The 13326-nt window shown below is 45.6% G+C and overlaps 1 pseudogene; it reads left to right on the top strand.

The window, feature by feature from the left end:
- The first annotated feature begins 6264 nt into the window (after positions 1-6264).
- On the top strand, positions 6265-6373 carry LOC138247538 (5S ribosomal RNA; annotated as a pseudogene).
- Positions 6374-13326: the final 6953 nt, after the last annotated feature.

The following is a 13326-nucleotide window of genomic DNA, read 5'->3' as shown; positions in this document are numbered from 1 at the left end:
TGAGCACTTCATGTCCCACTCACAGAATTCACCCAAACCAAAAACAAAATATGCCCCAACCAACAGGACTCCCTAGAAATAGTTACTACATGACCTATCAAGGAGTAGCCAACTTACCAAGCATTAAAACCAAACAATTTTTCTTTCCATTCCTTACCAGTGAGCGTATATTCAAGCTGTTTAAGAAAAAAACACAGTACCACGAAGAACAATACAACACCCAAGTGTTTTATTCACATTCCAATTATAAGAGGACAGAACAGCCATTCAAATACTGAAGGAAAAACCTCCCCCATTTTTAATTTTTAGTGAGTGATAAAAGTTTGGGCAGAGGCCGTTGCACATATATCTTTTAAGAAGGTGCCCTGAAAGCTCCCCACGATGAGGACATACACCTCGAACAGCAACCCTGTATGTCTGAAGGAAGATCAACTTCATAATGTTGATAAGAGAGAAAAATGTCCCTCCTAATATACTGAACCAAAGATGAAGTAGTATGGTGGGCTTTATTGGAGCCCACCTTCCTAAAAGATGAAGTCCTAGTCATATAGATAAAAGGCCACTCAGGAGGTCACAAGTATGCCAAAAAAACTCTTCTTCTGTAGAGGGACATGGAAAAAAGGATGGAAGAACTAAATCCAGGGACAAATGAAAAGCAGATGAAATATTTGGTAAAAAGGAAGGATCTCGGTATAACATCCCCTTATCCTGGAAGAACCTCAAATATAGGGTGGAGTAAAGCAAAGCTCCATTTTCTCCATATCTGCCACCAGATGGGATGGCCACAAGAAAAAACAACTTTAAGTGTTACAAATTTCAGGGATTTAGATGACAAGGGGGAGATTGCAAGCTCCTACAAGAGACATATCACAAGAATGGACCAGGATATGTATAACTGGTTTCCTTAGCTGAAAACTCTTCATCAGACATAAATCAGTTGTGGGATGATTCTAAGCCCGTCTACGTTTCGAAAATCTCAATGGAATCAAAAGAGGTTGATAATAAATCTTAGGCTTTCGCCATAGTAGTAAACAATAATTGATGATATTAAGAGGTATGATTGCTTTAGCATGGCCTGTAGGACTTATACTAATTTGTGATGTAAACACCCAAAACACAGGCAGATGGTAACACTGTGAAGAGTCACGGTTTTCCAGGTACCTATTAGAGTAGTTTTTGTGGGTCTGGGCACAGTCAGATGCAACTCTTCCCTATGTTACTATTGAAAGACACTTTTCTAAGTACAATTTCATGCTACAAGTACATGTGCAACACATTGCAGGGCAGTGTCCTTTCAGAACATTTCCCATAATCCTACTTTAGTGATGATTCGTCCATCCAAGTGGATCATATGATGATTGCTAGACCTTGCATCCTTGGTGTGATTTTTCCCTCACGGTTTGCCTTCAAACCGCCTGTTTTTGCTGACTTAATTTTTGCTAGACTTAGGACACTTTGCACTTCACCACTGCTAACCAAAGCTAAATTGCTTGTTATGCTTCCCTAAATCATGGTAGCATTAGCTTATACCTAATTGGTGTCATTAATTTACTTGTAAGTCCCTAGTAAAATGGTACTACCTGTGCCCAATGCCTGCAAATTAAAAGCTACTAGTGGGCCTCCAGCACTGGCTGTGCCACCCATTCAAGTAGCACTCTAAACATCGCTCAGGCCTACCATTGCAGAGCTTCTGTGTGTAGTTTTAAACTGCTGTTTTGACCTGGAAAGGCACACCCCTTGCTAGGCCCAAACCTTCCTTTATAATACAAGTGTCAATCCTAGGGTAGGCCCTGGACAGACCAGAGAGCAGGGTGCAATGTATTTAAAAAGCATGACATGTACTTTGAAGTCTCACCTGTCCTGGTAGTAAAATACATTTAGGGCCTCATTACAAGGCTGGCAGTCTTGAGACCGCAGACTCGCGGCGGCAGTCAGGACCACTGCTGCTGTGGTGGCCGGACCTCCACATTAAGACCCTGGCTATCAGACCGCCAGGGTTCCGCTGTTTCCGCTGGGATCGGGGGGTCCTGACTGGTTGACGGTGAGTGCAGGTTGGAATCAGCCTTCTGATTATGACCTGGTTCTCCACCAGCCTTTTCATGGCAGTATTACTGTCATGAAAAAGACTGGTGGTGAACAGGTGCAGGAGGTGCACAGGTGGGCCCCTGCACTGCCCATGCGCTTGGCATTGGCAGTGCAGGGGTCCCCCTGCCCAGCACCCTTGCAATGTTCACTGTCTGCTGTCCCATCGGATAACATTGAAATTACCTTATTACATTTCCAAATAGGAATAAGTAACCAGTTCATGCTTATTGTCTCTGGAATTACAATGTAAAATCTTAATTTATGGTGAAGCCAGATTTTAAATTGCATTTCTGACAATGCCACTTTTAAAAGGTTGGCATTTTCTTCCCTTAATCATTTGGTGCCTGCAGCCTTTCTCTTGGTAACATGACTGGGTGTGAGTGACAATTAGGTTTTTTGTGTATTCCTCTTAGACAACCACACACAATGGGGAGCTTAGGTGTGACTGGATGCGCATCACTTGCAGGATCGGAGGGAGGAGCTGGGTACAGTCCCACTTACTGTTGAAAAGGCTGTGTCTTGTCTCCACACCAAGGGCTGCATACATGCTGTAGTTAGTCTGGAGCCGGGGCCAGGAAAGCAGGGCACTTGTGCACTTCAAAGGCATGTCTCTAGAAGCTTCTTCACACTTCAAAGGCACAACTGGGTACATATACTGAACCTCAAAAACCACCACTTTAGTACACTTCTGGACCTGTGGATACTCTGCGAGGAAAACCTGCGGCTACAAGGAAGGCCTTCTGCTGGACTACTGCTCTGACAAAACTGCTGCTGTGCTGACCTTCTGTCTGCTGCACTCTTACCTGGGAGAGAAGGACTGTACCTGCATCTTTTGAACCCAGAGTGCCTCCAAGGACTAGTCTCCTGATCTGAAGCCTCAGGGACACAACAGGCTTCCAACAACCTTGCATCTGCACTTGGAGTCTGCCATATGTGAGTCTATCCAGCCAAGTGGTGCCACGCCAGTCCTGGAACCTTAGAAGTCGGCTTAAGGTGCTTACCAGCCTCTGTGGATCCAGCAAAACTGATTCATCTGCCCTGTTCCACAGTGCAACACCAGCAGAACCGATGCATCTCTGGTGCTGTGTGAATTAGACCAGTAGCAAGACTTGCATCTCCGCTCCAGCACACAGTGCCTTCCGAACCGCCACTGTGCGATGCATCATCGGTGCGGGCCCTTGCATCTCTTGTCAACGGCAACCTACTCTGATTGCAGCCTTGCAGTACTTTGGAACTGACATATTGCCCAGACTGCATGCTGCATCCGCAAAGCCATACTTCACATTGTAAGCCAACTCAACGGGATCCTCAATGGCGACATAGGCCCTCGCATTGCAGCCTCGCCGTATCTCTGAAGCAATGCATCACTTCGGCTGCACGACGCATCTTTGAAGTGGTTCATTTGAGTGCCCTCAAAGAACTTACAAATGGAAGCTTTTTCTTACAGACATTATTCACTAAAACATTTCTTAACGCTGCATGTCTGTCAGCCAATATTTTGTAATAAAAGTCTGTTCAGTTATTATTGACAGCTGCTGTCTCATATTAATGTCCTTGTTTTTACAGGTTCCGTGTCACAGGCCCTGATGATGGAGACTGGTGTGGGGTAGTGAGCAGAGGCTCCATTGTATCCTCACGTTGCATCAACGATCTATTCTGGATCTGCCAGAAGGAAGCAGAGATGTCCAGCCCAAGGGTGTAAACCTGGAATCAATAACTTGAGTGGTTCACCTTCTGAGACTAAAATACCAGTAAACTATTTGTCACCTCCTAGGAAATGTAAACACTCTGGAAGTGATGGGTGCAGGTAATAAAGGTGTGATTGACCCTGCTTGAATTTTCTGTGATCTACGTATAGAAACTCTATTTCTACTTGGCAAAAGACACCCCTTGCTCATGCTGGATGTGGGTTCTGTTTAGTATTCTAGTAATTAAAGGAGTGAGTTCAGGTGTGTGTAGGTCACATTCCAGCTACTCTGGGACCCAGGAAGAAGTTAGGGTCTTTTCGAGTTTGACATGCCCCATGTCTCCAAAGTATTTAAACCATCTCTATTGTTGGGAGGAGTCTCATCTCTCAGCCTCTCATCTTTCCCTTCACCTATGAGCAATTTGAGATAGTTGCAGCATCTTTGTATTGTTATCGATGATTGTTGGAAGTGCTCCAACCTATGAGGTTGATCTTTAGCCAGAAGATACCACAATGAAGATACCTCAGTTTCACACACTGTACGAATATCCAAAAAGCCACATGCCCGGCACACTTTGTGATGCCTAGCACCAACACAGGCACCCTTGTGCCACAGTGCAAGGGTGTCTCCATTATCAGGATAGTTTTTGTGCAGGAAGGGGTAACTTTCTGCACAAAACTATCCTTTGAGGGTATTTCGCGCTTTGTTTGTGTGCTGCAAGATGCAGTACACATGCAAACTGGAAATGATGAGGATGAAAAAAGATGTTTCTGTTCATAAAGACATACACAGGCAGGGGCACCATTGTATTGCAAATCCATGTTCACATCTGTTTATAGATAGAGGTTTGCATCAAAATGAATGGGTGGATGCGCAAGAATGCCCAGGCACAACTGATGGAACTCCTCTCTGACACAAAGTAATGTAAGGAAGCACAATACACTGCATCACTTTTTATTTTCCCAGAAAGGTTAGCAAATTAACATTTTATGGCTTTTTAAATACGAAAAATAATTTTGGACAAGACTGTTTCAAAACAGTGATTCAACCCCAAAGAAAAGTGTTGTAAATTTGGCCACAAACGATAAGACTACGCTGGGTCCTGTTGGTTCGGAGAAGGACCTCACAGATAATGTCCAAGCAAAGGCATCAATACCCAAAATATACAGATTTACTTGCCCTTTCATGTTCTGTGAATCTACATTTTCATCACATAGGTTTCCACCCACAATATCTGTAAATTCCTCACAGTTAAGGAGACACCTGGAAAACATTCATTTCAGGGGTGTGGACTTACTGGATGTGGGACTTTGGCCTTTATAATGCTATGCTTGAGTCTGATTCTGAGATCATTGCTTAAAAGTGTCATTTCAGAGAAGGTTCTCTGGTGTTTATCTGCAAACTAGATCAAAGTCCACAATGAATTGTTTAGTGAACTACAGTGATCCTGCCTGCCTGAGACTGGAATACACATATTGCACATCTGTGCAATTTAGCATCAACATTAGCTCCAAAATTAGGAATGAAAGACTGGTACAAAATGTTGTATGTTTTGCAGTGGTCAATTGGCACAAAAATAGTTTCTCCATATGTGAGGGAGAACCCATGTTAGCAGAAACTTGCCTCGGTACAAGTGTGATCAATGTCATCCATATATGCTGGTGGAAAGTTGCACTGGTGCCTGTTCCATATGTTCTTTCAGATGCTTTTCAGCGTCTTGCTGAAGGAACATAAGTGCATAAGTAGCCATACAATCTCGCAATCAGGCACATTAAACTACAGAGCCACCCTTACCAGACTTTGCTACAGAGACACATGTGTGGGATGTCACACTAAACAAATACAACAATAAACAAGCATTTGCAATGCAACAGGTCTCGCATTTCTCCAAGTTAGAGCTATTAGCAGTTGTAAACTCCCAACCGGACTTTTCTTGCCACATCAAACCTATCGGCAAAAGTGCAATTATCTACGTAACAGGCAAAAGTGCAATTTACTATGTAACAGGGTCGATGTCATGCAAAGCGCTCGACTTCTGCCAAGCGAGATCACGCTGCGAAAAAAGATAAAAAGTAGTCCACAAACCAGACGGAAAACAGTGAGCCCCGCATGTTTTCAGTACTCAGTCGCTGCGCTCGAGGAGGGCTAACCACCGTAAAAGCCATGATATATGCATGCCTTCCACTAATGAAAGCAAGCAGATTTTGAAAGGCAAGCCCACGAACCAATGAAAGACACTGACGTGACATGGGCGGGGCTCCGAGCCCTTTTCTAACTACTAATGCGTCTCGCAAGCGAAACGCATGTGCAAGTGCGTGCGACACAGGCTCGACCCTAAAAATGTTTTTCCATGTGGGTTGGGGCAATGGGCCTCTGGCAGTGAGCATATGTCTGACTTCCCAAAGGGAGCCTGTTCAGGTGCGATTAAGAGCAGCGGGCTCCGGGCGGTGGGCTTGGTGAGCAGAAGAGAGCTGAAACTGCAGCTTTTCCTGCCTACGGTCATACCATCCTGAATACGCCCGATCTCGTAAACTAAGCAGGGTCGGGCCTGGTTAGTACTTGGATGGGAGACCGCCTCGGAATACCAGGTGCTGTACGCATTTTGCCTCTCGCAGTCACTAGGTGCTCAATCAATCAATCAATCAAAAAATGTGTAGAGCTCGCTACTCACCCGTGAGAGTCTCAAGGCGCTGGGGCACGTCTGGTGCTGCACGTCTTAGCTCAATTACACAGCTTCTTTGCTAATTTCATTTTCCACTTTTTCTTTCCTGCACTCTTTTTTTCCTGTCTTAAAAAAAGAAATAAACAAGAACAGCAATAACACTAAAATACACACTTTCCAAAGGAAAACGTGCAATTATTCTGCACTTTACACTTGGCCCAAGCTGAAGAAAACATTTGCTCCACAACGGGCAAAGGGATCCCTATCTAAGGATTTGCTTTCTTGCGGTAAGAATATGTGTGAGGTCTTAAGAACAGATCTCACTTCTTGTGGTGTAATTTCTTGTCAGGTCATGGGTTGTGATGTCACTACCTGTGATTCCAGGTGCGATTTCACACGCCATGGTGTCATGTCCCATGATTTCACTTGCATAGTGTCTAACTTGGTCAGTCCCCCCACTTATTTTCTTTAAGACTTGTGCCATGAATAAGCCCCCAAGAAATAGTGCTTGAGCCCACTATTGGCAACCAAATGGAAAAAATCAGCACAGCGTGTCGGAAATGTGATATAAGGACATGGATGTATTTGGTGTGGAAGAATGAAATGAGTTGCAGACACTAGTGTAACAGAGTCCAAAAGCAGAGCATTCCAGAAACAGGGACTAAAAAGAGAAAAGGTGCGTGCAATTTGAGTTGTTGTAAAAGCATTCCAAAGCATTTTCCGGCATTTCATGGCATTGTAAGAGGTGTCATTAACTTACCAATCCATTTATTGACCACAGAAAGAATGGGTGAGCAGGCCGTGTGCAGGATAAAACCTGTTCAACGTAGGAAAACATCCCAGCATAGAGCACATTACTCACTGTTGCGTCCTAAGCATTAAACTACAGACCTCTGTCTCTTTCAGTTTCACTTGTATTGTAAGAAGGGGCATTATTTTGCATGTTGTTTGAGAAAGGATTCCATAATGGAAGACCTGATTTTTTCAACAACTCCTAAATACTTTCTGTGGGACCCTGGTTTGACAAAAGGTAAGAAAAGACTGGACACCCTCTGCCTGTAAAGCATGGCGAATATGTTGCAGATGGCACTTACAGAGTGACAGAGCCTCTCCATTAAGTGAAAAAAGTGCAAGAAGAGGGCTTGCCTTCCCGCTTATTTTTGGATTTGTTCAGGTAGTGTAGAAGGGATATTTCTCCTGGCCAGAGTGAATGGAGGTGTCACCACTCAGTGGGATAACGAAGAGAGAACTCCTGCATAGCAGCAACTAATCGTCCTTGAGAGGGGAGAATGAACGCTGCTGTTCAGTAGCAGCGTCTCCCCTGGTGACTTCTCCTTGTCATGCCCTAAGAAGGGATCCAAAGAGGTGCAGCACATGCTGTGTCAGGTCAGGGTTGTCCATTGTAATTGAGTGTGTGAGAGGGGCCGTCTAATAGTCGTGCTAGGTTGGGGAGGGGCTGCTGCAGCCTGTGAAGATGAGAGAATCAGACGTAACCCAGAGCATTTAACAAGCATTTTCAATACAACGGGTCAAGCATTTCCTCGAGTTAGAGCTATTACCGTTGTAAACTCCTAACCAGATTTTTCTTGCCACACAAATGAAAAGAAAAAAAACAGCAGTGCGATCGCGCTGCTTTTATTTATTTTTTTGTATGGCAAGAAAATTCCGGTTAGGAGTTTACAAAGCTGGGGGTGGGGTGGGGGGATGCAATGCTCTCATGTTTGCTCAAGTTAGAGCTCCTAGCGTTGTAAATTACTGAATGGACTTTTCTTGCCACACAGACTGAAAATAAAGAGAGCGAGGGCGAGCTGGCCCTAGAAAAGCCCCCCTCTGCTGTTGGTTTATGTTTACGGAGGGAGCTGGTGGGGAGGAGGGACTGAACAAGCACCCACACTGTTAAGGTGAAACAGGCAAATGCCAAAAAGAAAGTCCCTTACAGAAGAGATAAATAGGACATAGCATAATTACACAGTACTTTGTGCTGCTCCCAAAGTGAAAAAAGGCAGGACAAAGAGGCAGAACTGACCACTAGCAAGAACGGATTTTTGAAGGGCACAGCAACTAAGAAATCAAAATGCTGGAACTCACTCTATTGTATACTTGAGTATACAGCAGGCCAAACGCTAACGCTCAATCTAAAAAGCTTGAAGATAGTTCACTCTTAGCTACTACCACAGAAACAATGCCAAGTCTTTACCTCTATGAGGTGTACAGAGACTGTAGTGGATGCAGCCCAAGCACAGAGCATTGAATGACCAATGGATGTAGAGATCTGACCCAAATATGCAACATGAATGTATCTTTTATTTGTTTATATTTTTAGACTACATGAGGCTGCTAATAGAACTAAAACTGTCTTTCGGCCAGATCTAAAACTGGTATGCCTCACACACAAAAGTCCTCGTTACGACTTTGGTGGTCTTGTTGTAAGACCGCCGAAGCCGTGGGTGCTGAAAGACCGCCAGTGCTGGCGGTCTTAAGACTGCCCTATTAGGACTGAATTTGGAATTAAACCCGAAATCGGGCAAAATTCCGACACCAGTCGTACTGGTAGTCAGCGGTGAAGAGGCGGTTCCACTGCCGCCACGCCAAAAGGACGCCGCATGCCGTATTATGACAATACGGTGTGGCGGTGTCCTGATGGTGGGGTGCTGCTGGTAGTGGAATGCAGCGGACCCGTCCCCTCCTAGATGATCTCCTCGGTGGATGAGGTAAATGGATGGTCTGGCAGGGGAGAGCGGTGTGTGTGAGTGCATGTGTCTATGTAGTGAATGCAGAGGGGGTGTTTGTGGGTGTGTGTGTGTGTGTGTGAGTGATTGTGGACAGGGTGAGGGGGTGCATGTTTGTAAGTGGATTGGGGCGGGGGTGTGAGTGTTTGTGGATGGGGTGAAGGCGTGTGTGTGGGTTTGAGCTATTGAGTGGGTGAGTGTGATTAAGCGGATGGAAGAGGTGAGTGTGGGAGTGCAGGTGTATGCGTATGTAAGTGGATGGGAAGGAGTATGTATATGTGTAAGTGGATGGGGAGATCATATGAGTGCAGGTTGGTGCATGTGTATGGGGAGAGCGAGTGAGAGCGGGTGAGTGTGTGTGTATGGGGAGACCTGGTGAGTATGTGAATGAGGTGCAGGGAGGAGGGGGCGTGAATGTATTTATGCACTGGTGGGAGGGGGGCGGGGTGTGAATGTATGTATGCACTGAGAGGGAGGGTGAGGGGAGGGGAGTGAATGCATGCATGTGTGCGGTGTTTGTGCATTAGTGTGAATGGGGGTGTATGACGCAAGTGTGTGGGGCAGTACGGGTGTGTTTGTGTGTGGGAGTATGTGGGTGCATGTGTGCGGGTATGTGGATGTGTGTGTGGGAGTATCCCAGCAGCAGGAATGCAAATTCCTGTCACCAGGATACAAGACCGTCAGCTTTTTCTGGTGGTGCGACTGCCAGGAAAAATGTTGACGGTCTTCTGCATCGTAATACCGCTAGCAGTATTACGGTGTCTGCCGGAGGACCGCAGAAAAAGCAGCAGGATGGGCAGAGTATTGGACTTGTCTTAAGACCACCAGGCTTGTAATGAGGACCAACGTGTTTTGCCTCAGCCTTCTCACCTGATAAACTACACACCATGGTAGGACAAAGAAACTCTAGAGGCCAATCTAGCCTCTTACTCCTACCTAAAACCACATAAACAGAAATCAGTAACTAGGTTTTTCATGTGAATCTCCCAGAACCTGGAGCCACTTCTCAGAGGAATTCAGACTCCTCACAAATCTTCTAGCCTCCAGGAAAGGTCCAAAAACTAACCTTTTCAAACTATATATGAGGACTTAAGAATGATTGTCTCCTTGTCTCCTTCCCTGATACAGAGATAATTAACTAAATAAACAAATCAATACAGTATGTCTATCTATCGACACTGAAAAAGATATAGTAGTAAACAAAAATATACAGAAAATAACAACAATGCAAATACACATAAAGTAGTGCTCAAATTGCCGCATGTTAGACAGATAACAAGTTGGATTACGCAGGTGCACAGGGCTATTGACAGGCAAAGATACGATGGACAGAGGGATGGAGGCCTCATGTGCACTTAACCACCAGTCTCCCCTCTAAGAAAATACAATTTTAAGTGAAGGAAAGAGTGTAAAAGCCTATCAGACTTTGACTGACTATTGGTTGATTTGTGATGGAATACCCAGTCTCCATGTCTATCTCGCACTCAAAGATCAGAAAAAAACTATGAACAAAAAAATGTTACCCGGCATGTCAATAGCAGGGCTTCTTCACATTTGCAGATTCAGTTGTCTGGTAACACTTGGTGTGGCTTCCAAGGATGAATGGAAACCAAAAACTTCCCTGGCAAATGTTGTCATATCAGCTGCCACACTGCCAGGAGCAAACAGCTGGAACAACGTAGACCACCTTTGCAAGAGGCGGTCAGGTGGGTTTTCCCCTCAAGGAATTTTGCACACATGGGGTCAATAAGTTCCCTTTAAAGCACAGTTTTCCACATTAATTTGGTGAACAGTTATAGGGCCTGCAGTTTTTCATTGCATGAGCATTGTATGCTATGACACTTGTAATACGGCATACAGGATCTCCTTCAAGTTTATGACAGAAACATGAAATCAGGCCTTTAGGCTTCAAAGGAGGAGTCAGAAAATATTTTCATTCTTTCATGGGGTGCTGGCAAAGCCTGACCCTTCTCAGGAATATTGCAGGTTATTTATTTAAAGAGATGTCTAAAGCACAAACATGACATAAGCATGTACTGTACAAGGCAGCAAGTTACAGGTTGCATAACAAAAGTCAAGAGAACACAGTAGTAAGGTAAAATAAAAACACAATGGGGGTTATTACAACTTTGTGACGGATATACCACCAGCCGTATTACGAGTCCATTATATCCTATGGAACTCGTAATATGGCTGGTGGTATATCCGTCACTTTACCGTCACTTTTGGGATGGATTAACACCTCCTCCAAAGTTGTAATAACCCCCAATATATGGCGTACATTGTAGGATTGGTAAAACATAAATAAAAATTCCTGTGTCTGTGTCGATGCAAGTGTGGAACGTCCGTAGATGGACACCTTGTGTCGTGACCTTTGAATAGTGTATAGCGCCAAGTTCACTCACATCACACAGCTTTCCAGATGGGAGAAGATCGATGAGAGAATTCTGCCTCATTTCTCCTGCCATCAGATAGTTTTGAGAGAATGGTGGAAAAAATTTGTTTAACAAAGTTCCCTAAAATAAATTTTTAAGGTCCCATATGTGATGGAGGTGGCTTTATAAATGTATTTTCAAATGGCCTATGGTTTAGCGCAATATCTAGCTACACTTCTACATTATCTACCATGTCTCTTCTAGGTAGATTCTCAATCATACCTTGTAACTAAGAATCGCTTTGGGAAGGTCATGGTAGAAAACTAAAAACAGTACACAAGCCTCATAATCTCATGCAGCACCACAGAGTAGAACGTTTCCAAATGTTTACATAGCAGCACTCTCGCTCAAGTCACAGAGAAATGAACAAGCTAGAACAGATGGTCTGTACTAATGTTGCAGACTTTGGTGTCAGACAGCAGCACTGAGGCGTTTATTCCAAGTCTGGCGGGCGGCTGTAGCCGCCCGCCAGGCGGGAACCGCCATTTGGCCGCTACGCGGCCAAAAGACCACTGCCAGCATTCCAACCTTCCCGCTGGGCCGGCGGGCGCTAACCTTGTTAGCGCCCGCCGGCCCAGCGGGAAGGAGGCCTGCAACACAGAAGCCGGATCCGAATGGAGCCGGCGGTGTTGCGGCCGTGCGATGGGTGCAGTTGCACCCGTCGCGCTTTTCACTGTCTGCTAGACAGACAGTGAAAAGCTGGCCGGGGCCCTGTTAGGGGGCCCCTGCACTGCCCATGCCAGTGGAATGGTCAGTGCAGGGGCCCCCAGGGGCCCCAAGACACCCGTTTCCGCCAGCCTCTTCCTGGCGGTGATAACCGCCAGAAACAGGCTGGCGGTAAGGGGGTCAGAATCCCCATGGCAGCGCTGCCATGGCGGATTCGCCCAGCCGGGGCAAAAACGGCGGGAAACCGCCGGCCCCGGTTTTCTGACCGTGGCATCAGAATGGGCTATGAAGCACCGCCAGCCTGTTGGCGGTGCTTCCGTCATCAGAATGACCCCCTGAGTGTTGCACAAACACCTCTCCTAAATATATAATTGGAAATGTAATAACTTATGGTCAGATTACAAAAGTCTTTTTGAGGTAGGAAAATATCCCGATTCACAGAATTGGGCCGTTTCTGACTGCAAAAATGCAGAGCACAACTTGCGATTCGGTAACATGTTACTGAAACACAATTTCTGTTTAGCAATTTGGTATTTGGAAGGGGTATGTTTAGGGCATCCCTTTCCAAATGCCAAATGTATGAATGTCTTCAAACCGAATTACATTTGCAAGACATTCATTTTTACAAACTCCACAAGGGTGGTGGTAACCATTTGAAAATAGGGAGGGGTCACCACTGGACCAAATGTGCTAATTTGCTAGAGGAGGAAGTGGAAGATTGTCTAATGGCTTCCTTAGACAACCCCGAGCAGAAGGAAAGTGGGAAGAGGCTATGGGCCTGATTACGATTCCGCCGCCCGCCAGAATTCCGCCCTCCATAATACCGCTCCGCGGTCAGAAGACCGCGGAGGGTATTATGAGTTTTTCGCTGTGCTGGCGGGCGGTCTCCAAAAGACCGCCCGCCAGCCCAGGGAAAAACTCCCTTCCCACGAGGATGCCGGCTCGTAATAGAGCCGGCGGAGTGGGAAGGTGCGACGGGTGCTGTTGCACCCGTCGCGTATTTCACTGTCTGCAAGGCAGACAGTGAAATACATTTTGGGGCCCTCTTACGGGGGCCCCTG

Source organism: Pleurodeles waltl, chromosome 7 (assembly GCF_031143425.1).
Source record: "Pleurodeles waltl isolate 20211129_DDA chromosome 7, aPleWal1.hap1.20221129, whole genome shotgun sequence".
Lineage (NCBI taxonomy): Eukaryota > Metazoa > Chordata > Amphibia > Caudata > Salamandridae > Pleurodeles > Pleurodeles waltl.
Note: the sequence above shows the minus strand (reverse complement) of the source record. Positions and strands in the feature narration are given on the sequence as shown.